General features: G+C 42.8%; 1 protein-coding gene and 1 pseudogene across 2 annotated transcripts in view; one reads left to right on the top strand and one right to left on the bottom strand.

The window, feature by feature from the left end:
* TRPC4 (transient receptor potential cation channel subfamily C member 4) overlaps window positions 1–25,951 on the top strand; it is a 1,369,656-nt gene that overhangs the window by 961,041 nt on the left and 382,664 nt on the right. The gene's annotated exons all lie outside the window — the stretch shown is intronic.
* Window positions 14,583–25,951, bottom strand: part of LOC146802167 (putative tRNA(His) guanylyltransferase) — a 30,519-nt pseudogene continuing 19,150 nt past the window's right edge.

Genomic DNA, 25,951 nt, shown 5'->3' with positions numbered 1-25,951 from the left:
TAAGCAGACCGCGGTTGTAAATTGAGATCTGGTGCCACATCATGGAAGGTACTCTGGGGCTTCTATGTGGGGGGGCAAGGCCCATGATAATGTGGGATATTTTTACCTCTGCATGTGTGCCGTATTACGGATGTGGGTGTAAAGGCATACAGGCTCTTAGGAGGTGAAGTGAAAGTGAGTCACAAACAAGCATTGGCATGGCCAATAGGTCTCGCCTTTAGGATCTAATAAGTGTTTAGCCATGCTGCACACAAGCTGCGGGTTTACAAACATCAGAAAGTAGATAGAACAGCCAGTCACATTTGATGTAACAGCAGCAGGACCAGAATAATTCCACGCTGCATGCCCTGTGAGCAGGATTAAGCAAGAGCGTTAATGACTGAGCTGTGGTGTGTGCGGAGGAGACATGGAAGGCAACAAGGCAAGGGGTGTCAGCCACGGCGGGAACCTGGTCCAATCGAGCGGGAGGTGAGGACTTGAACCATGTAGCAGAACTCATGCGCATAGAGGCACAGATGCATGCACTGAGGTGATGTGTGGTCTTTTGGAAGACATGGGAGTTCAATGGACACTGATTTACAAGATGGTCTGAGAAAACTAAATTCGGATTACACTTTTTTTCAATATTAAATTGATGTGCGTCCAAAGCATCTAGATCTACCTTACTGTTGATGGTAAACTTCCACGCAAAAACATATGAAGGTGTACTAACGCAACAAATTATGTTGCCTAGCAATGTGTAACAGGCCTTTCAAACAAATTTCAAAATGCAGCATGGCAGGTGGCTTTCTAAGTAAAGGGTTGGGTAGGAAATTAAATGGTTACAATCAACAAACATGTAATTTGTCATCGGATTCTCGGTGTACTGTTTGACAGCACATTAGACTTCACATTTCAAAGCTGTTTACAAAAATATTTGTGATGGGTAAAGCTTTAATTATATTTAGTTTTAAATGTTGTCAATGCAGTTCTTTTCTATGAAATTAGCCGCATGATATTCCTCTATCTGGGATTGTTCTTGCCCACGTGTTTTTGAGTTTCTTTGTTGAACATCAAGCTTTTTCTTGGAGACTAGGCTGAGACCGGCGGAGCTGTGCTCACACAGGTTTTCCCCAGACTGCGCTCCTGGGGGTCTTAGCATGCACTTAATAGCACATTCGCTGGATTTTGGTTAAACTTCAGAAGGTGCCCTTGTGCTTTAAGATTCCATTCGAAATTTCCCTAATAACCTTCATGGCCCTGTTCTCTCTCACCCTGTGTACCTGTTGGAGGAGATAAAGGTCGTAGTTGGAAACGGGGCTACAAGATGCCAGGCTCACCTTTTGTATTCAACAATTTCAAATGGCTAGCGGCTGGCAGTAACGTGCAACTGTTTTGCGACTGCATTCCTACCAATGCGAATCGGTATTTGGAAGGGACTCCCTGAACACGCCTCTTATAAATATCAATTTGCACACCCAAATTGCGATTTGGTAAAAGGTTACCCAATTGCATTGTGGGGTTTGTACATCTCAAATTTTTTGCGGTCGCAAACGTTCCGATGCGGCAGATTGGCCTGTTTGCGACCGGAAAAAAGTTTTGTTCATCTGGCCCCTCTGCGTGCCAGCTACCATTCCATTGTGGCAGCAACTACTCATCTAAGTATGGGAAGCCCCCAGCTCTGCAAATGAGCCAGTACTGGAGCAATAGCCTTAGTGCTGTCTTGTGCCCAAAGGGCATGGTGCATGTATGCGGTGTTTGTATTAGCTGGCCCCAGGCAGTTGCACTGGCCGAGATGCAATCAGAGTGGATCTAGCCTTGGAAGGCGGCAGGGTCGGCGAAGCGCCAGCTGTTACTGTCTCCACTTTCCTCAGACTGGGAGTGGATTTGTCTTTCTTCCCTCAGTCTCGCACGCTTTAATCGCATTGCCAATTTAAATACGTAATTACTGTACAACCTCTAGATTCTCAAGTTTTGCTGCTCCACGCTTGAATAGTTAATTCAGTCCAGGGATTTTATTTGGATTTTGGGACGCGTCCTGATTTTCTAACAGGACCAGCAAGGCTACAGGTCTCAACGTGCAAAGCAAAAACTGGGACTCGACAAGCGGGACTTGCGCATTCACCTTTGAAATGTAAGAGCTCTCCCCCCGCTCCCTCCACCTTCCCCCAAGGAGTGAAGTGCACACTACTACACCGCTAAAGCACTCAGACATCTTATGAGGGTCACAGAGCACTATACATTAATGCAACTTACAACACAAGCACAGTACATGTACACCCAGGAACAGACATGCCCAGGGACCCGCCCTGCTGAGGAGGGGGCCCTCACTTTCCTATTAAAGAGACAAATGGTGGGTTAGGCAGTACATACTGCTTACCTGTAGCCTGCGCCCTCTTCCTTCCCATGCTTCTGCTGTCTGACAGGGGGCCCTCTGGATAGTACCTGGCCTCACTCAGGACAGTAGAGTTCCAGTTTTTGGCTCTCAGTTTACCACCTAATGCATCGCAGCACCTGTGAACATGTTTTTCTCCCATGGAGTTGGCACACCTGATAACAACGATTTGCAAAAGAAAAGCTTGGAAGCGGATGGCAACTGCTGTCTAAACCCCCACTCCCGTCCCAAATCTACTTCCTCAACCGCCCCATTCTAGGGCAAATTCATGGCCTAAGTCAAGGTCTATAGGCGAACAGTCACAGCTTTTAGATCCCTGACTGGGAGACGGGATGAACTTTACGAATCCCTTATGGTACAACGGGTTGTACGCAGGTTGGGGGTGGGCGGGACTTTATTCGGTTTGTGCTCCACGCGCACCATAGCAGATACACTGAAAGCTGGGCCCCGTCCCATCATTAAGGAGCAGGCGGGGACCAGGGCGTGGAGGTTATGTCATTCTACACACTGCTTGTTCTGCCTGTTTTTATTAGTGTTTCACACTCGCTCATCAGCATTCGCTAAATATATGCTTGGCGTGCAAACAGTGCTAGCCTCCATCTTGTTTCAATTTCAAAGCATTCCACCACTGCTTCCCCTCTGCCACATAAATCCCCTCAGTGTCTGTTAGACTGGGGTCCCTGATCTCTGTCTGCCACTCACCCCCCCCCCCCGGAGGAGCGACATGTAAGGTCTTGCTTGAGAGGGATGGAGAGATGGGTGATCGTGCCACACATCTGCCCTAATCAGCCTGTTTCATTTAGTGACGCACAAAGTCTCTAGGTTCAACAGTGCACTCAATAGGGCCGTTCTGTCCTGCATAAAGGTTTCTAGAATTAGTGACTTCCTAATTGTCTCCATAGCTTTGTGTGTGTTTTTTGTGCATTTACTGCCTTCCGGGCAGGATGTGGTGTTACGGCCAGAGGTGCCGACTCTACAACAAGCATTTGCAATGCAATAGGACTCGTATTTACGCGAGACCTATTGCATTGCAAATGGGAAAACGGGTGGGCGAGAAGGTGGGACTAACAAACCTAAAAACCAATCGGAAAAGCAGCATTTTGGAACTAAGCCAATGAAATAGATGGGCGGAGAGTGGGCTGAGCTTCCATGGAGCTTCCACTCCATACTGAATACTGCATGCCTCTCAAAGTGAGCAGCACATGCGCGCTGCCGCTATAGGCTCGACCTAAAAAGCAGATACACTGTCAAAGTGGCACTTGAGGGCAGCTCTCTGTAGTGATGAAAGATCAGTGCCTGACCCCACACCGCTAACAGCTGAGGCCAGTGTGCGGTATGGGGTTTCCTGCCAGTGAGAGGTTGGGTTTCAGGGCGTGCTCACAGGCCAGGCTCTCTGGCTAACCCCATGTTTGGCTGTGTGCCTCATGAAGTTGGCTGCCCATGAGGGGTTGATTGTAAGTCCAGGCCACAGGCCAGGCCCTGCGGCCAACCCAACCACCACACAGCCGAACGATATGTGTGATGTGTATTGGCATTTCACATGGTAATACAATATTACTTTACTTTTTTTAAAAACTAGGAGTTCACTCAAAAGCAAAGGGATAAAGTGACGTTATAGTTAGATATGGTAATGATATCTTATTTCGCATTTTAAAAAAACCCTTCATAAATCACTTAAAAAAAACAATGGTTAAAGGGATGCTATATTTAGGTAAAAATGTCAGTTAGAATATACAGTCATTTAGAATATACTGTAACTCTCGCACCCGCCATGCAGTGTTATCTATGGTGTAATTTTAGATGTTACACTGATTTTTAACAATAATGTCACAGAACTACATGAGTGATGTAATATGTGAGGTCATAAACAGTATGTGGTGGTGGTATGAGTTATAGTTACTTTAGGGCACAAGTGACAGTTACATCAGATAATTGTAACTGGTGAATTTCAGTGGTTTTGTTAAATTCAAATGGTATGTTTTAAAGGCCCTTTTCACCTAACTGTAATAGGTGTAGATAAATATATATATATATATATATATATATATATATATATATATATATATATATTATCTACTGGCGGTCGCCAGTAGATAGTTATAGTTAGGACCGTGTTTCCATAGGAAATCTCAAAATTCTATTTTGAATAACTTTGGCGCCGGTTGACGAATCCTCGCGAAATTTTCAAAACTAATGGGGTGCTCCGCTCAGCTCCTACCCTGAAAGTCTCGGGGGGATTAGTCAAGCGGGGGCCGAGAAAAAAGGGGGGTCCCAAAATGCCTTTTTCCCATGCCTTTTCCCATAGGACCTTTAGTCGAAGGTACAGCCCGAACGGCTGAACAGAATTACTTGAAATTTGGCAAAGAGGTATTCCTCAGGTCAGGGATGTGCCTTTTGCATATATGTAGTCAATCTGTTCAGTAGTTCCTGAGAAAATTGCAGTTAAAGTACATAAATATCTATAGCCACGCACCGTGCGCGCACCGTGCGCGCACCGTGCGCGCACCCTAACGTGCGCGAGCGTAATTCTGATTGGTGGTTACATGTCAGTCAACGTTCGAATCAGTCGAAATCAGGAAGTGTCGGCCGCCATTTTGTTTGTTTTGAGTGCGAGAGTGAAAAAGGAAGGTGGCGAATGTGAAAAGGGGGCAGGGTAGAGAGTTCCTGACCCCCTAGCCTTTGTCAGGGGGTCCCTGAAGGACCGCAAAGGCAGAAAAAACCATTTTAATTTAAAAAAAAAAAAAAATTCTGGGGTGCGCGCACCGTGCGCGCGCGGTGAAAAACCATTAAAAAAAATATATATATTTTTTAATACGTAGTTTATTGTAAAATAAATATATAAAAAATATTATAATAAATACATAACTTAGCATTTTAAAAACCGTACAAATTCACTGAAAAAACCATTGGTTTCACACACGTTATAGTTAGGAATTAGCATTTAAAAAACCTTGCAAATTCACTTAAAAAACCATAGGTTTCACACATGTTATAGTTAGGTGGACATTTCACTCGTAACTCGCGCGACCGCCACTCTATCAAAAGGATGATGTCATCAGTGATGTCATGAGTGATGCCACTGACCATGTCATGAGTGATGTAATATGTGACGTCATGAGCAGTGGATTGCAGGCGCGCGAGTTATAGTTATCTGAACTAACTATAACGGGGGAATTTCATTGTTTTTTTACGAGTGAAATGTCCACTTAACTATAACATGTGTGAAACCTATGGTTTTTTAAGTGAATATATATATATATATATATATATTCACTGAAAAAACCATAGGTTTCACACATGTTATAGTTAGCTGGACATTTTACTGATAAAAAAACAATGAAATTCCCCCGTTATAGTTACTGCAGGCAACTATAACTCACGCGACCGCAATCCTCTGCTGATGCTAATACTGTATTTAAACACTTATTTGCCCATGTCTTCTTCCATTAAATTTTAGCTTTACATATATTACAAATATTTTTTTTTCATAAAGACACATATGTCATCAGCAGAAGATTGCGGTCGCGTGAGTTATAGTTGCCTGCAGTAACTATAACGGGGGAATTTCATTGGTTTTTTATCAGTAAAATGTCCAGCTAACTATAACATGTGTGAAACCTATGGTTTTTTCAGTGAATTTGCAAGGTTTTTTAAATGCTAAGTTACTTTACGCCATTCGTGGCGTGCGCGCCCAGTTAACGCAGTTCGTTCCGTGCGCGCACCGTGCGCGCACAGTGAGCACGCGGTGCGCTTCGCGCACCGCGCGCCCACTTTACGCAGTTAGTGCCGTGCACGCACAGTGGTCACGCGGTGCGCTGCGCGCACCGCGTGCCCACGTTAAGCGGGATGGGCCATGTACGCACGATGCGCTTCGCGCACCGTGCGCACATGGGGGACATATTTTGCGCATCTTTGTGAAATGTATTCTTTGTTAACTTCCTACCTATGATAAGCCATGCACAAATGGTGCCCTTCGGGCACCATTTGCACACGGGGTGGGGAGAATGTGGATAATTTTTTTTTTTTTTACTATTTTTTACCGTGCGCGTACGGTAAGCGTAATCGGCGATTTTCCGCAAAAAAAATTTGGGGACCCCTGTATCAATGCTGGGTGGTTAGGATCTCATTAAACTGCCTCTTTACACATTTTTGGGGTTGGTTTTTGCTGCCCTACTCAGGAAGCGAGAGAGAAAATGGCGGCCGCCGCTTCCTGGTTTCGACCGATTCGAATGTTTACTAAGAACTAAGAGCCAATCAGAATCGCGCTCGCGCACGCCACCGTACGCGTACGGTAAGCTTACGGTAAGCGCACCGTAAGCGCACCGTAAGCTGCCACAGATATATATATTGATTTAAAGGCTATTTTCTCAGAATCTACTGAACAGATTTACACCAAACCTACAAAAGGCACTTCCTTGACCTGGGGACTACCTCTCTGCCAAATTTCATTAAATTCTGTTCAGCCGTTCGGGCTGTAGCCCTGTCTAAAGGTCCTATGGAAAAATGCATGGGAAAAACGCGTTTTGGGACCCCCTTTTATCTCAGCCCCCGCTTGACGAATCCCCCCGAGACTTTCAGGGTAGGAGCGGAGCATAGCGCCCCACCTATTTTGAAAAATTCGCGAGGATTCGTCGACCGGCGCCAAAGTTATTCAAAATAGAATGTTGCGGATTTCCTATGGAAACGTGGTCCTAACTATAACTACCTACTGGCGACCGCCAGTAGGTAATATATATATATATATATATACACACACACATATATACATATATATATATATATACACACACACATACAGAGAATAGATAGATAGATAGATAGTTAGATAGATAGATAGATAGATAGATAGATAGATAGATAGATAGATAGATAGATAGATAGATAGATAGATAGATAGATAGATAGATAGATAGATAGATAGATAGATAGATAGATAGATAGATAGATAGATAGATAGATAGATAGATAGATAGATAGATAGATAGATAGATAGATAGATTTTTCACCATTTTACCACTGTGGGATCTGAACTGTCATCTTAAGTGATCATGGTCATACAAAATGTTGTCCGGGCAGCAAAGACATACTCATGTTCCCATTGTTTGTACTGTCTCTTCCCCATGTGTTTGCACATTCATGTACAAATAAATCTCATGTGAATGTATAAAAAAAGCCATGATACCTTTCTTAACAGTGGCCTCTAATGAAGGTACTATAACACCTGGATGATCTTAATAATGGTGCAATGCTTGCCATTCCTCTGACCATTGCCCAATTGTGATCAGCAGTTAAACACCTGCTGTATACAATTATAAGTTTATTCTCTGGGACTCTGTTTGAGTCTACCCTTTCATAATAAGGATCTGAAACTTAAACTCTGCCTTCAACCTTTTTTATTTCTATGTCCTCTCTATCCACATGTGCTAAACCATACTTATGATTTGTCCCACCTCCATTTGTCTCTTCTCCTTATTGCTTACCATCTGCACACATCGGGGGTAGAGGATGGTTGTGGGTAATAGAAATAGAGCTCATTTTCACTGTTTGTGGCATGGTGCACCTTTAAAAAGGTGAGCCAGGTGCTAACAGGGACAGAGCATTCAGTGAAATACGAAGTGGCTGCTTCAGAGCTGCTCTGTGTTTCTTTGTGTAGGGGGTAACCCACCTGCACTTTGAAGAGGGGAGAGAGATCCCCTTGCAAGCAGGTGCAATGAGTGACTGCATCCATCTGCACCCAACTCCTGCAAGTGCCCTACCTCATACCGGGCATTGCCTTTGGTCCTATTGGATTTATCCAGGGGTGAGTCTATCAATATATATGAAGCAGATCTATCATCTTTCTCCAAAAATCACCGATAATTTTAATCAAATGTGTCTTTTAGTAATTCACACAATGCAATGTTTAATAAAAGTGTTTTATTATAAAAAAAAATTAATATAGTATTAAGAAAGTAAAATCAGCATATCTCTGAGTCTTTCTCTTAACATAGTTTCAATGATTGCATTTTTTGGGCTTAAAAATGTGAAATGAAAGCCTCTAACTTTTTTTTCTTACTAAATTCAACATGTCTATAAGTCTTCCTTTTTACATTTTAAGCCCACAAAATGCAATCATCAATGCAAACATGAGACAGGCTTGCACTCTAGCTGACAAGCAAAGAGCTCCAGCTAGTAGTGCTTTTGAACAATATGGTAAGTTCTCCTTGGGCCATGGATTAAATGGCCCTGGAGACATACTATTTTTTTTATTTTGCCTCGGGGGCTGCTGTGCTCCCTGCAGCCCCCAATAACATGAAAGTTCTTGATGGTGCCCCTGCCCTATCTAGGGACATCACCAAGATTACAAAATGTCGTAAAAAGCCCCTGCAGAGCATAATGGTGCACTCCTTCAAGCAACAATTAATAATAAATAAGAGCAGGAGCCTTTTATTGGGGGTGAGGGCTGCTGACTCGAGCCATCAAATAGCCCTAGCAACCCCATGCCTTGGAGCCCGATAGCAGCAGGAGGCCCTTATTTTGGATTCTTTAAAAAAATATATATTTTGGTGAGTGTCCCAGTGGCCACCCAAGATACCCACATTTTATGTTTTGTTTGAGGGACGCAGAGGGAACTCCAGAGAACTTGTGACCCTTTGAAAAAAATCTTGGTGGGTGCCCTATGTCAGGGGCCACAAGGGGAGTCAAGCAGCTTCCATTGCCAGACAGCCCCATCCAACTCCCAGCCAGTATCATGCATTTCCTTTGCTCCTGTGCAGGTGAGAGCAGCATTTTTTAAGTGCTCACACCTGGACAGGTGCAAAGTTTGTTCCCTGCCTGAGAGAGTTAGCCCTGATCAAGCAACAGCCACAATACCTGGCGGGGTGAACCGAAAAAGTCACTAAATTAACCTTTGCTAATCCTCGGGTAGCTTGGCACAACAAGCAGGCAGGCTTATCTTGGAGGTAAGGGTGGGCAGTAAACACCACTCCGCCGGAGGAGTTCGGTGAGTTTTGTCTACTCCGCGCTGTGCTTGTTGTGCAGAGATTGGCAAAACCTCCACCAACTGCTGCAATGCAGTGTTTTTCCCATGCACGACTCGCCAACATTGGCGAGTGAGAAAAAATGACCCCTAGATTGCCTGACAGTGAGATTTGTCAATGCAGGCGGTTATGGCAGGTCACTACCACTCGCATTGAGAAAGTTGCCACTCATATTGTGAAAGCCGCTGCTCGAGTAAAAAATCTACTAGAGCGTCAGAAAGAAGCAGCACTCTCAGCACTTACCTTTGGACTTAGAAGAAGTTAAAAAAAATTCTTAGTAAGTAAAGTTCAGCGGGGCAAGGCTTCAGGAGGAGTTTGAAGAGGGAGTATCATTGTCTGGGAGCAGTGGGTCAAAGCTACTGTGCAGATTTCTACATGTGGACTTAGACTCTTTTTTGGTAGATGGAAATCTCCAGTGGGATGAGGGAGGAGGCTGTAGCAGAAGACAGTTCCAGAGGCTTGAATAACCCTTCGATGAAGTGCTTCTGAACAGAATTTGTTGCTGCAGAGAAAAACTTAGTGGGAGTAGCCGCAAAGTCCGTCGACTGGCAATGCACCTTGGATGGTGAAGGAGCAGGTTGATCCCAGTCTCTCCTCAGTTCTAGGAGCAGGCTTTAGCCAAAAGGTTTGGATTTTGGCTATCTGGGCACCTTTAGCATCACAACCAAGCATCCAGGACCGATGAGACAATATTTAGGGGTTCAAGATTCACCCAGGCTGAGACCAGGTGCCTGAGACCAGGTGTGGGTCCAAGATGATGGGAGCCTTTTATGCCCCTCTGGCTCTGAATAGAAGTCACAAAACTAGCGCCTTGAATTACTCGGGTAGTTCTGGTGTCTCTCTCTTAATACATCTGGATCATGGTTTCTTCAGTTTAGTCTTAAACTGGAATTTTTCAGGAACCATGCAGATTGCTGGCAAACTGCAATAGTGTACGTGTTATAAAATCTGAAATCGTACACTGTACTAACTACTGTCCTTTCTGAGAATCTGATATTCAAAAGATATGACTAAAGAAATAGATAATCCTTAAGGAGGAGTTGAGCAATAGCATGGAAGATTGCAATAGGAAACCACGTTTATAACGCATGCTTTAGATCGCATGCCATTACAACGCGAACCATTACATCGTAAGTCGTTACAACAACTTGCTGTAGGGAGCAGAAGGTGTTGGATTTAAAATCCAACACCTTCCCTGCTGTTGCACAAACTTAAGTAGGAATAGAGACGGTCACGGAAGGGGTGAGATCGCTCTGCAACGATTTGGAAACCGCACAACGCACATTTTGGACAGTCCCTGCTTGGGCGAGCACGCAGCACTTTCCGCCCGGACCCTGGACCTCGCCATTTAACACAGAGCCGGTCACGGAAGGGGAGAGACTGATCTGCAAAGATTTGGAAACCGCACATCGCTTTTTTTTAACAGTCCCTGCTTGGACAAGCACGCAGCACTTTCTGCACAGACCCTGGACCTCACCATTTAACACAGAGCCGGTCATGGAAGGAGTGGGACCGCTGTGCAACGATTTGGAAACCGCACATCACACTTTTTGGATAGTCCCTGCTTGGGCGAGCATGCAGCACTTTCCACCCGGACCCTGGACCTCACCATTTAACACAGAGCCAGTCACGCAATGCGGGATGCGCGCGGACGGAGCACGGGCAAAGACCGGGCCAAGACGGGCCCGTCTTAGCCCGTCATCGACCGCTAGAGGCCGGGCTGGGCAACCCCTCTAAGCTGAGTCGTACATATATGGACAACTGTATCCATAAGCTTTTAATATTTTGGGGGTGTTGAGATAAAGTAAAGAAAATGAACAAAAGGAAGATAGGTCACATAGCCACTATGGCAATCTCAGACTTAAAATCTGTGGGACAAACATAATTGTTGACCTATCGGACTGGTGCCATGGGGGCATTGAGGAACAAATTAACATGATAGAGGAGACATTAACAAAAGGGAGGCGGTTTACGTAATGGAGGGCTCTAGCTTATTGATTAAACCTGCTACCCCCATAAGTGAGAGCCTTGTTACCCAGGGTACCCGAATGGAGTGTATCCAGGAGATTTTTGATCACATAGAAGTGAGTGATCTAGAGGAGGAATAGCAACCACCCTCAAAACGTAGCAAGAACCCGGACAAGCCAGAGGGTATATCAGCTGCAAAACCCGTAGGGAAGAGCCCGGTGTGCCGGCCAAAAATTTTGATACCGTAGAAAAGGAAAACCCCGGGCAAACAAGGATAGATGAAGTGTATAGCTACATGGTTGGAGCCTTGGGGAAACTAACAGACAGAGTGGTGAATCTGGAGGGGCACCTAAATGGAATTACCACAGGGGGGGTGCATATGCAATGTAGCGGCACACTATTGACTACACAGACAGGGATTCAACTGAATGGGTCTACTAACACGAAAACCATAGTTACCCCCTATATAGATTCAAAGCACGTTGCATCTAGATTGTCACCCCCAAAGACCTATCCCCCCCCCCAGGAATGAACTGCAAGCTAAAAATTGTCCAACTAGGTCTGGTGTTGAAAAGAATAGACCCAACACCAGAATAGGGACAACTACAATTAGATCGAGGTTAACTTCGGAGACCCCAGCGTGTGATTGTCTTGACTTACCTCCGGCAGCTACGCCTTATGTAGTAATCCTGGCCAATGCCCCTGTAATACAGACACTAGAGCATGTAACATGGGAGGAACTCTCTAATAAGCCATTGCATTGGCTAGGAAGACAATCTGGTCTTAGCGATGCATTATTTAAAAACTTTAAAATGGCAAGATGGGTCACGTGGTTGGGCAAGGAACGAAAAACCCTCCAGGGAGATTGCATAGTCCTGACGTTCAGTGATCCTATGCTAGTGCGAGCAATACTCACTAGGGTAGGGAACGTATTTTTTAATTACAATGAAATTAACGTTCTGCCTCTAGGGGCCTTTTACCATCCTTATCTATCTTCACTTAGACTCCCTGCCAAAAATTATGCAAGGGATCCCCATACTGAACTCACAAAACCATGGAATGTCCCTCTCCATAATCGCTTTGACCTGTAAATGTCATTGTAAGATCTAGATTGACCAAGCTTTAACCAAGGGATGGAGGATTGTCAAAGGAGGGTGGAATTGTTATTCGTACCGGGTGATATCTTGCACGCACAGGGACATGGTCTTGATATCCCGTCCGAGAAAGGAAGAGAATGCATGTTACACCCAGATTATAGTATAGAGGGTGGGGACAGATATGAAGACGAAGGTAAAACCCAAGGCAACACTGGAGATAGATCTAGTAAAGTAATAACACCAATCCTGCAGGGGGATAGCCCAAGGAGAAACATGACTATTAACGATATAGCAGACCAAGGTAAGTACCATTAAACCATGTAAAATATTAACCTGGAATATTGCGGGATTATCCACTAAATTGAGAGATCCCCAGCGGCTAACCTTTATAGAAGAACATTCTATAATTTGCCTTCAAGAAACCTGGGTGAACGGAGAAAATCATATAAATGGCTTTTGAACCAGTATTAGCAAGCTGGGGCGAAATAAAGGAGGTCTATGTACTTATGTCTCCAACGTGGCAGGGGTCACTAATGTGAAACTTCTGAGTGCAACTGATTATTATTAGAATCTAATAGTAAGTATGGGTGGAGTAAAGGGTACAGAATTAATAAATGTTTATAATAATATCCCCAAAACACAGATGACGAATATCTTTGCGGACTTTTGTCAAACATTGAAAAATATAGAAGAAAAAATGCCTGGGGATATGTTCATTATATGGGTTGGTGACTTTAATTGTTTTTTGTGCCAACTTAGCCAACAGGGTATTTGTGGCTTAGGTAAGAATACGGATGAAACACTGACTCATTTCTCACATACAACTGTGGGGGACTTTTTCAATGGAATAGTTTTCCAATTCGATTTGGGATATGCTAAAGTATTGTGTGTACCCCTTGTACCTTTTGAGCCTACATTTAATGGGAGGGGTTGTAATTCAATAATTGATTTTGCGTTAATGTCTAAAAGGTATTCTTGTAATGTTTCTATTAATGAGTGATCATTACCCAATTAGATTAGATCTCTTTGTAAAATTTTAAGCAAGAACTATCAATAAGCATACACATTATAACTTTTATGTTGATCTTGCTAGCACAAATGGGTACACTTTAAATTGGACAAAAGTGTACTCTGTGGCCTTCCTTAAACAATTACTTAAAAGGTCATCAGATGATATTGAAATCTGTCTCTCACAGACTAGAGATGACGTAGAAATTTTTGATGCCTTCCTTAAGATAACAGATGCGGCCCGTAAATTATTAACGAGGGAGCAGCGACAAGGATTGTATAAATCACAGGGCTGGTTTGACAGAGAATGTAGTAAGGCACATGCCCATTTGAAAAATGTCCTGCACAGTGAAACTAGATGCAAGGAAGAAGTAAGACGGGCCAGAACCTTATATCGATTAGCGCTAAAAAACAGAAGACACAACTAAAAAGGGAAGCATGGCAGGCGCTGCATCAGGCAAGTATAAAGAAAGATAACATCGGATTCTGGAGAGCGGTTAATGCTCCCTTTTTTATGAATAGGGAGACGGATATCATAGACATGGCAATCACTGAGGACAAGTGGGTTGAATTTTTCATGGGTCTCTACAACGACGAGACCACTGATTATAATGAGACCACTTCAGTGGTAACAGGGACCGATGATAATGTACAGCCCAGAGTATTTCCCCTAGATATTGATATCTCTGTCGAGGAGGTCACTAGGGCCATAACTGAGAGTGCCTCTGGGAAAGCACCGGGGCCGGATGGCATCCCAGTGGACGTTTAAAAAACTAGTAAAGGGTTATGGGCCCCGCTCCTAACTAATGTTTTAATTAGCTGTAATCGTCATAGGCTTATTCCTACCTGGATGGATGCAATAGTGATCCCCATATTTAACAAGCATAGGCATAGCCAATAGGTCTCGCCTTTGGGACCTTATAAGTGTTTAGCCATGCAACACTTGATGTGGTTGCACCAGGGATATTGTGCTGGATAACTAAATACTTATAAGGTCCCAAAGGCGAGATCTATTGGCTATGCCAATTCGTGTTGTATAAGCATTGTAAATTTGACAATAGAGTCTGTCACTACTGGCTCAGGTTAACTAGGGTGTTGCACACAAGTACAAACTCTTTAACGAAACTCGCTCTCAGACGTACGTCCTCCAACACTGGTTGATCCACTTGTCTTTTTCCACAGGAGGAGAGTTCCTTTCCAGTATATTAGGGGCTCATTTTTATCGTTAATATTGAATTCACTAAACAGAATCTCATTCTTATTGGCAGCAACTGTACCCTGGAAAGAGAAGAGATAAACATGAGATCTGCAGTGTGCCTCAAACTGTAAATACGTGCTCAGTAAAAAACAAACGCACAGTGTACTGTCTATTACAGTTACAATTAAATGTCGAGCCCTCTCCGTCACATCCTGGTTTCAGTTATTGTCTCAGGTGGATTACAATACTACATTGTGTGCGGAATCCTCCAGGCACAACATTAAAGCTCTTTGCGGTGCCTTGGTGCCAGGTCTGCATTATCGATCAAATACCCAACAGAACAAATGAAGGCCGAGGACCCAGGCTGAATGGCATCAGATTGTCCTACCTCCTGTGTTCTAAAGAAATAGAACAGCACCATTGACTTGGGGGCGCTGGGCTCTTGAGTGGGAAACTGCCTCTGGGTGACAGCACAGGAGTAAAGATGACGCATCAAGACTCACTGCTGGGACTGCCAAGGATCCCTACTGTAATTAAGAGGACCCTGTTGAATAAATCAATCCAAAATGCTGACAGCATCGCTGCATTCTTTGTACAGAATCGTTCTGCCACTGACACCCCTAAGCCCTGCACTTCGCCATGGAGAATGCCAGGTCCTAACCCCACCAATGAGAACGCAAGATCCTGCTGCGTTGAGTGATGACATCTCGTAAGCACCAAAGGTGGGAGAGGCATTGGATCCCAGGCAGAGTATCATAGGGTTTAAGTCCCACACAAGAAGAAGACTGCGATGACAGCAAGACATACCCTGCCACCGTATCTGTATGCTGATGACATCTTGTCTACCTTCGCCCTGAAAAGATGCATGGCCAATGCAGAGTGCCAGCAGTCACTGGTGAATATACACAATAAAAGCACTAATTGTTATAGACTGCAGGCAATCGTTCCGCAATACAGTTCCTTTCCCGCAACCTCTCCTGCGCTTGCGCTGGTGTCAGACCTCCTCCCTGGACGAGCGATCAGAGGAAGGAATGCAAGTAACAGTTCAATGTCAGCTGAAAAAGACTTTATTCCTTCCGAGTGCTACTCACTCTGATTCCAACTTACACAGAATGCAAAATACCGTAATATACATCGAAAGCAAATAAAGTCAGTCATCCACAACCAATCTTGTTACTCCTTCTTCCCCCGCCCCCAAAAATGTTGTAGCCTCTACCACTCTCCTACTATCTTACACCAGTACCTGATCCCCTCTCTTAAAATGGCCCCCTCTCCTCGAGTTTCCGGTCACTGATCTCTTTCGGCATCATCAACCACTCTTTACTGGTCAGTGTGACCTTACTGACACTTCCCAATAGTCTCCTTGTCAAAGTCAACTCGCAGCCACTGACAGTAGCCCTGCTGGCGTTTCCACGGTTCTCACGTGGCTTACAGTCTGCTTATCTCTAGCTGAGGTAGTCCTTCAGGTTTTGGTCACTTGGATAGAGCACAGCTCGGCCATCAAATCCCAGTGGGTAGAGGAGGAGCTGCTCCGCAAAGTAATCTTTCCAGTAGAAGACAAAATTCGATGCAAACTGGGAGGCCACATGAGTCATACATTTAATGATGGGTAGAGGGGAATGCAAATAGAAAACAGATGATTGCAAGTGGGGAAGGGGAGGAGATATAGCATTAGAAAGCAGCATCACAGAAATACACTATTTAGATAGTACACTAAGTATCACAGCGGCAGGGCAAGGGAGAGCATTATAAACTTCACTTCTATTTTTCCATTTCAAGCACTGGACACAGCAGAAGAATTTCCATAAAACTGGGAGAAAGAAAAAAGAAGTACGGAAGGAGCTAGGGATAGGAGAGAGAACACATACCAACAATCTGAGTAAATCATACTACCGCTTTTCAGACTTGGTCTTACTTAAAGACTCTAAACTGTGGAGACACAAAGGAGCCCACACATACTATCTATGAGCTCAGACCTATGTCTCTGAACGAGGAAATAATTGTGTGCAGTCAGTTAAAATACCTTTGTGGCTATATGCGTTTCCCACTAGTAGTTATTTCAAAACTGCAACAGAGAAATATAGGCAAACTGGGTTAAACAAAATCAACGCAATGACTTTTGACTCGAAATTAGAGCTCGCGAGTCTACCATCCGGCTTATTTACTGCAGGTTTCATGTCACTTTTTTCTGTAACAGGTGAGAAAACCACACCTACTTGCACGCATAATTTACTATTCCATCTTGAGTTACTGCATGCTAGGGGGAAGAGGGTGCGGGCACTTCTAGGTCACTGGGCACGCACGCTCATAAAGGAAGGACAATGTTTTTCAAAAGCTATGGAAAATTGGCACCACATCAGTTTTCTTCCTTCTTGCTGTAGTTCCACCTTACTCACCTGGCCCGCCTCTTGAACCAATTTGATTTCTTCTGGAAGACGGAGCTATATTCGTCACTCTGGTCATACGCAAGCAAAATGTGCTCCAGCTTCTGCATTACATTCTGTGCACAACGGTTCATCAAGTGCAGGGCCCGTGCATCATTGGGCTTGGAGAAGTTGTGTTGCTCAGAAAACCTGCACAGAAAACAAATATCAGGTTTACGAACAGGCATGGTTGTATTGTGAAAAACTAATAACGGTCATTGAAAAACAAGATTTAGAAACCAGCACTCAACAGCCCCCAAAAAGCAGGTCAATGCCCTCCCACTCTGAATGACATCCTCAACAATTCAGACATGCTCAGAGCTTTCTCATCTAATAACAGTCACATACTCACATTCTGTAGCATATTCACCCCCGCAGCCTGCCCCATTAGCAGAACAAGTAAAAGACGTTGAGAAGAGAGTTGCAAAAAAGTAGGTCTAGGGCATGCGACGGAGAATCACTAAAACTAAGCCATCACTTCATTCACATAAAAAAGGATTAGAAGGACCCCATTAGAAACTTTCCGTTTCCGGCGTTAACTCTCAAGGCAGGCGGTATGTGTCCTTAGCCAACTGTGCCAAAATATGCAAACAGGGATGCCTATTTGTTTGAAAAACAATGACACAGCCAACTTTACATAACATTGTTAAACGTCTGCAACAGGATTTTCTGTTCACTGAGTGCCATCTCGTGGCTAATATGTTAACATCTTTTACAATGAAGCAGAAGAGAAACCGAATGTAACCTAACGTGGTAGGATATTTAACAGGCGCGCGTGCCTCGCGCTAAAAGTGGGAGGGTTGAGGGGAGTGCGGCCAAGAGCACACAAAGCATTTCCCTTGCGGGAGAGAGCCATTGGCGCCATGTGTTCGCAAGTTAATTACTAACATATGGTGTAAAAGCTCGCTCCCGCAAGGGAATCGCCAAACGTGCACGCGTTGCCTTTGAAGGATATGGAATGTGTGCACGTTTTTAGGATAAAAAGCGAAGCATTTGCTAAAGGTCTTTTTCCTATGCAACGCATGCGCGCTGAGTAGGCGAGACCTAAAAACGGGGATAGAAATTAACCGAGCTGCTACCGCCCAATTTCGTTATTGGACGCTTTTACGAAAGTTGCAGGGAGGGTTATTTTAAATAAATTACAGACATGGGCCGAAGAAACAGACGTGTTATCAAATTACCAATATGGATTTCGCTCAGGTCTCGGTACAACCGAGCAGGGACTCAATTTATCATTAATCACAGGTAAATATATACTAGCAAAGGAGGGTAAACTTTTTTTCTCCATTTGTTGGTTTAAGTTCAACATTCGATTGTGTTAAACATGAAAAACTGTGGAGCATCCTTAAAGACATGAATGTTGACTCACCTCTGCTATTGTTTATCAAGGAATTGTACAGGGGGGCAGAGGCGAGGGTTCGATATGTGAGGCAGGGGGAGTGTTCTACCAAGTTCTGTATAAAAAAAATGGGTGAGACAAGGGTGCATACTTACCCCTTTCCTCTTTTCATTATATATCAATAGTTTAGGACAATATTTGATTGAACATCGTCAAGACTACCCAATTATTAAGAATATTCCTGTCCCTATTTTATTGTATGCGGAAGATGCAGTTATCATGGCGCGGACGCAGTTAGGTCGACAAAGAACTGTTACTTATTTTGTTACTTACATGAGAGACAGGTGCTTAAATGTAAATATTAGAAAGACCTATTCAATGTGTTGTGGAACAAAAAGGAGTAAAATATGTGACATTTTTATTGATTACTTAAACAAAAAGGGGGACAAGTGGGCTATTAAAGGTCCTACATACATGCCCATAATAATCAAAACAAAAGAGGGTATGTAGTTCCTTATAAGAGTCTAAAGCAGAGAGGGAGCCAGGAAAACTATTACTATGGTCCACTGGTGTTACAGGGGGATAGGGAAATTCCCTTATTTGGAACTAGGGCCCTCACACACCCAGCCAGCTAGGTGTCATGCTTCATCATTGGGCCTGCTCCTCGTCGGGTCGGCGCTGCAATACCCGACGGGCACCCAATATGGGGCTCTTTGGCGGAGATCTTTTGTTCCACGCCGTATGAGGTAGGTGTACCCACCTCGCCACGATGTGCAGATGTATGTTACTTGGTCCTGAAGAATTGCCAGTCGATCCTCCTGACGAGCAAGGCAAGAAACATGTTGACCTACATAGCTACGAGTAGAGCGTATATATCCCTCTCTATCACAGTCACACATACGCCACTCGACCTTCATTTTAATCAGGCAGGGAACCTTTTTGAATAAAGGTCTCTTATTGGATTCCCTTACCTGTTTTAATCTCTGCACACACTTATTCACCACATTTACTCACACTGGGCCCCTCAACCCCACTACACCATACGGCGTGGAACAAAAGATCTCCGCCAAAGAGCCCCATATTGGGTGCCCGTCGGGTATTGCAGCGCCGACCCGACGAGGAGCAGGCCCAATGATGAAGCATGACACCTAGCTGGCTGGGTGTGTGAGGGCCCTAGTTCCAAATAAGGGAATTTCCCTATCCCCCTGTAACACCAGTGGACGACGTCCATAGTAATAGTTTTCCTGGCTCCCTCTCTGCTTTAGACTATTATAAGGAACTACATACCCTCTTTTGTTTTGTTTTGTTTTGACATTTTTATTGATAACAAAAACATCGAAAGGAGGGATAGATTTTCCTATTTGGGACATATATTTGATAGGAATGGTTCTTGGAAAGCGGCTATAAACGCAAGGAAATTAACTTTTTCAAGAGCAATAGGAGCAGTCATGAATTTCTCAAAGAAATTAGGTTGCAGACCTGTGCCAGATTTATTTGATATCTATAAATCTAAATACATCTCAACAGCGACATATGGGGCAGGTATCTGGGGCATTGCAGATGTACAACAAATTCAACGTTGTGAAAGTGCTTTTATTCGTTATCTGCTGATGGTCCCCAGTTCCACTGCTACTTTTAGCTGTCATAGGGAACTTGGCCTTCCATATATTTCTGACATCATTAGAATTAATCCCCTCTTACTGTGGCATAAGGCATGGGTATCCTTGGAGACAGGCTTTAATAGAGATGTAATTCTGGATTGTCTCAAACTGGACAGGGTGGCTAATATACCATGGATTAGTTACATAAAAAGAATGTCACACGATATTGGACACCCAGAATATTTTGACTCTCCAAACAGTATGGAAACGATATCTAGAAAAATGTTAAAAACATACTGCCTGAACCATTTAGAGAATAAGCAATGGCTCACAGAGAGAGAGAAAAAAACAGTCATGGAGAACTATCTGATGACAATATGCTTAGGCATACAACCTTATTTGGTACAGGTTTAGGGTAGTTTTTGTCGTATGCTTTTAACTCGTTTTCGCTGTGGGTCTTTTTTTAGAATGACTACCTTCCCAGAAACCAACGACTGGTCGAGAAATCTGCCCTTATGTCCGTGTGATGATATTTCAACACAATCAACTTTGCACTGTATACTGTTTTGTACATATTATGTTTTACCGAGGAAAAAGTTTTAAATTCCTATTCTAAGAAGTTGGGGCCTAAGACAATGTAGAATAGCTTTTCTAAGGCTACAACTCTTGGAAAATGAACAAACTATTATGGCCATTTCTTCTTTTTTAAGGGCTGTTATTAGATATAGGAACACAATGTAAAGCTTTTTATACCAATGTCATTTTCTGTTCAGTGAATATATATGGATTGTGTTTTATGATCCTGTTCTGTGTAACACAATGTGAAAAGTTCTTGTTTTACTATTGTGCTTTTGTGATTTTTATTGTATCAAAAATCGAATAAAGCGGATTTGATTTGATTTGAGTAGGAATAGTAAATTATACTATTCCTAAGTCCAGCGCGCCCCCTACAGCAAGTCATTGTAATGTCTTGCGATGTAATGGTTTGCGTTGTAACAACGCGATCGTTGTAACGACCGCATTGTAATGGCATGCAATCTAAAGCATGCGTTGTAAAGAGATATATTCATTCCAAGTGATCTGAAAGCAGTAAATGAAATTGTGCCTGCTACCAGATGAATTGTAATTTATATATAAATTATATATATATATCTCAATACAGATGTTAGGCATGGAGCAAAATGTGAAAGAGGTACTTTTCATTTGGCCTTCATAGTAGAAAGGATAGTAGCTCTTACTACAATAAAAAATATATTCATTAAAACTGGAGTCTCTTCATAACAGTTAGCCTTTGGGAATTCATTAGCATTTGTAGTTCATGAAATAAAATGACACAGTTACTGGGAACCTGGCATCAAGCCAATTCATAATTAAATAAGACTAAAAAAGCAATTTGACTTTAGGCTTTGAAACAGCGCCAGATCCGTTCCATAATTTGTTTACTACTCAGTTTATTTTTTATATGGTAGGTAGTGGAATGCAAATTGTCGGAGCGGAAGGACGTATCAGCTGCAGTAATGCAGCCCTTTCATTTAATCCTAATTCGCAGAGATCTTAATCACTTCTATGATAGAAATGTTTGTTTTTGCCTTCTGTCCTGCCCACCTAGCAGAATTCCCAGGTCAATTAATGTCTTAGCCGACACTAAGGGAATGCTTAATGAAGAGTACTTTCATGTTCCATGCAAAGCATGTTAGCAGTAATTAATATAAATACTGCCAGGGGCCTGGGAATGAGCTAGATGCAAAGTAAGGTGAGATGTGAATTAAAAACAAAAAAAACACATTCCAAATCTTAAACACCTGATTTCACACATCGGGCGTATTTCTTATTATGGAACATACTTGTTAATTTTTGACTTCTCTAATATATTTTGATCACGAAATATAAAAGCATTAAAATGCTTGAGAGGCAGGAAGTATGGATAAACTAAACCGTGGTCTGTGATTGAGGCATTGTAGTGCTTAATCTGTAAAAAAAAAAAAAAAAGTAAGTCCCAGGGCCCTCATAAGGAGGCCACTGCAGCTTGCACTACACATTGCCCGTGCCAGCACTGCAAATGAAATTACCTGCACAACTTCTAACCATCACACTGCTACAAGTGTGAGAAGTCAGACTATTTGAAGCCCCCAAAGCAATAAGAATGGCTTGGGCCGCAGGCGTTACTTAGTTTTAAAGTACATTGAATTAATAAACAACTCTTGTTCTGCTCCTCTCTAAATTACACAAACAGAGCCCCCATGTGACAGTTGTCATAAGTGTTGGTGTTGACAATTAAGTGCAAGTGCCAAACTCTGGAAACTACCGGCTCAAATTAAGCACTGGACTTTGTACAATGATACTGTGTATGATGGTTGTCAGAAATTGGGTTGTTGGTCGCTTGGGGTGGGACCTCTTGGTAGGGCAGACCTACAGATGTCAGAGTCAAGGTGCAGAGGCAGCGTGGTTGGAAGTCTTTTATGCCACTAAGACTTCAGATCTGGAGGCCAGCCAGCTAGCCCTTGGAGTCGCTCTGTCTTCAAGTGATGCAGGTGCAGTCCTTCTCACCCAGGCAGGAGGGCAGCAGATCAGCAAAGCAGTAGTCCAACAAAACAGCAGTCCAGCAGAGTGACAGTCCTTTCAGCAAAGGTACAAAAGTGTACTGAAGTGGTGTTGTCTGAGGTTCAGTACTTATTCCCAGCTGTGAGACTTCAAAGGAATGCCTTTGTAGTGCACAGAGGTTATCCCTTTCTGCCCTGGCTCCAGACTCACTAAATGGGGGTTTGTAGGACAGCACACAGCCTCTCTAGGTGTAAGTGAGACTGGGTTTAGCCCCTCCCTCCCATCCTGCCAGGATGACCCCTCAAGGCACACTTAAGCTCCCATTGTGTGTGGATGTCAAGGGGCAATGCACAGAGCCCAACTGTCACCCACTCCAGACATGGGATCAGAGAAAGACAGCAGGCACCAAATGACAAAAGTGAGAAAATACCTACTTCCTAAAAGTGGCATTTTCAGAATTGCAATTTAAAACCCAACTTCACCATAAGCTGTGATTTTAAATTGTGATTCCAGAGACATCAAACTTGAAAAATATATCTCTTGCAGATTGTGAATTACACTTATAAAATGGAATCATGTAATCCCAATATTTTCCTATGGAAGAGATAGGCCTTGCAGTAGTGAAAAACGACTTTCAGAGTTTTTCCCTAGCAGGGCATGTAAAATTTAGAAGTACATGCCCTTCTTTTTAAATACACTTCACCGTGTCCTCTTGGGTGTTCGGGGCCCACCTTAGGGGTGACCTATATGTATAAAAAGGGTAGATATGCATCTGTCATAAGGTTTATCTTGCCAGGTCGACATGGCAGTTTAAAACTACACTCACAGGCTCTGCAATTGCAGGCCTCACACATGGTTAGAGGGCTACTTAAGTGAGTGGCATAATTAGTGCTGCAGGCCCACTAGTATCAGTTAACTTACTGGTCTGGTGTGCATATAGTGCTCTTTACTAGGGATGTATACGTAAATTAAGTATGCCAACAGGGGATGAGCCAATACTACCGTTTTTAGGGGAGAGAGCACATGCACTTTTGCACTAGTTAGCAGTTGTAAAGTGGACAGAATCCTAACGCCAGCAAAAACAATTTCAGAAAAGTGAAGGAGGTAGGCAAAATGTTGGAGGGAAGACCACACTAAGCCTGTCGGGTCTAACAATGGGTAGATGGCAAAATAGGAAATTAAGACAAATAACGTGGCTGAGTTTATCAAATCTCTAGACAATGCTGACATAGTGCGTTTCTGATTCTTTCGTATGTTCCCATCACATAAAAAGGTCAGAAAATATATCTGACTTCATCACTACATAAAAACTATCCTAATTTGTTTAGGTACCACAGTTTATTTGTTATGTATCAACAGACTACCAATAGGGTATAGTTTATGTTTGCGTTGCTATGTTGGAAAAATCTTCTAGACTCTTATTAGATAGTGCATAGTTGCGCTGACATTATTATTTTATTTTATATTGTGTATTTGCAGCTATATATCTGTGATTTGTGTTGGACAGTATCTACAGTAAAGGGGCAATGACGTTGTCATCACAGGTACATGACACATTTTGAATTGATTCATATCATATACCTTGCTCTTCACAAACCCAGTACCTACTCTTGCAATTAAACCTGTCAGCATTCACATCACACTCGTCACAACTACACTAACTGCTAACGAGGTTCAGTTTCCCAGGAAGGCACACTGCCAAAGAAAAATATGACTTGGTACGGCGCAGAGAAATCCTAATACAAAAGTGTTTTTTTGCATTTTAGTCTCAGTCTTACTGCAGTTACAAATTCTGCTTTCATTTTATTTCAGAAAATCGCTGGATTAGAATTTGTTTTACCCATCTTAGTTCTCATGTGCTGATGTAACATAATAATGTATTGAAAAATCCTCTGAATCTCAGGTTGTAGCATAAGGTTTTAATTATTTATTTTATAAAATAAAAAGGTGTTTCCAAAAAGTAACAGCAGGGGATTGCGAAAATAATCAAAATGAAGTAAATATCCAAGAGGAAAGGGGGAGGAGTGACAAAAACCTTCGTTGATTATTAATCACTCTGTAATTTGAGCACACTGAAGTCCATATTATTCAAAAGAGTTTGCCACAAAACATTCAATAAAAGATCTACATTTACATTCGAACATCCGCTTTAGAAACTAACATTATGGATACCGACATTTGAATTATAAAACGATGTGTAAAAAATCCATTGAAACTGATTTGCTTTAAATTCATTGATCAAACATTAAAATTACATATCATTCGACATTTTTTCAAAATTCTTGGATGAAAAATGTACATAAAGCATAATCCCTATATTGCTATCCGTACAGCTAAGTATGTACACTAAATTCCTTGACAATGAACAAGAATATACTCAATGAATTCTCATTTAAAGCAGTATCATGCGCAAATAATGTTCCAAACTATAATTATATGCAATTTCCTTTGAGCAGAGAAAAGGCGAGAGAACTGAAGGCCTGAATATGAATCGGGCAGAGCAATATCCCTGACTGTTATACTGGTCTGCCTGGTCTGCCCCGTTACAAGAATTCCAGTGCTGCTGCATCTTGATTTACCATGGTGGGAACACTAGGCACAATTTTAGCAGCAGGGTTTGATCTTGGCCATCCCTGCAGGATTATGCCCAAACTATTCTGCCTTCACCCTCCTGTTTTCTGAGCCTGTTTTTGTTGGCCTTTATGACCCTGTGCACTTTACCACTGCTAACCAGTGCTAAAGTGCTTGTGCTCTCACGTTAAACATTGAAAAAGTGGTGTGCTTACATGCAATTTACATATTTAATTTACTTTTAAGTCCCTTGCAAAGTGTTACTATGTATAACTAGGGCTTGTAAATGTAATGCTACTTGTGGGCCTGCAGCATTTATTAAATCACCCACTTAAGTAGCCTTTTTAAACCCGTCCCAAGCCTGCCATTGCAGCCTGTGTGTGCAGTTTGAAACTGACATTTCGACCTTGCAAAATAAACCTTTTGACAGGCCTAAACCTCCCTATTTAATATATATGTTACCCTGAAGGGTAGGCCCTAAACGGCTCAAGGGGCAAGATGCATTGTATTTGAAAAGTTGGAGTGTACTTTTAAGTTTTACGTGTACTGGTAGTGAAAAACTCCTAAATTCGTTTTTCACTAATGTGAGGCCTACCTCTACCATTTGATAACATTGGGTCAACTTATTACATTTATTAAGTGCTAACTTTTGTTTGGGAACACGTAGTAATATCATGCTTTGTGTCAGAGGAACTGTAATTTAAATCACTCTTTAACAGTAAACTCGGATTTTAAGTCACTATTCTTAAAATGCCACTTTTAGAAAGTTGCAAAAAGAACAGATGATGGACGAAATGCCAAACAAATCAAAC

The sequence above is a fragment of the Triturus cristatus genome, chromosome 8 (genome assembly GCF_964204655.1).
Source record: "Triturus cristatus chromosome 8, aTriCri1.1, whole genome shotgun sequence".
Taxonomy (NCBI): Eukaryota; Metazoa; Chordata; class Amphibia; order Caudata; family Salamandridae; genus Triturus; species Triturus cristatus.
Note: the sequence above shows the minus strand (reverse complement) of the source record. Positions and strands in the feature narration are given on the sequence as shown.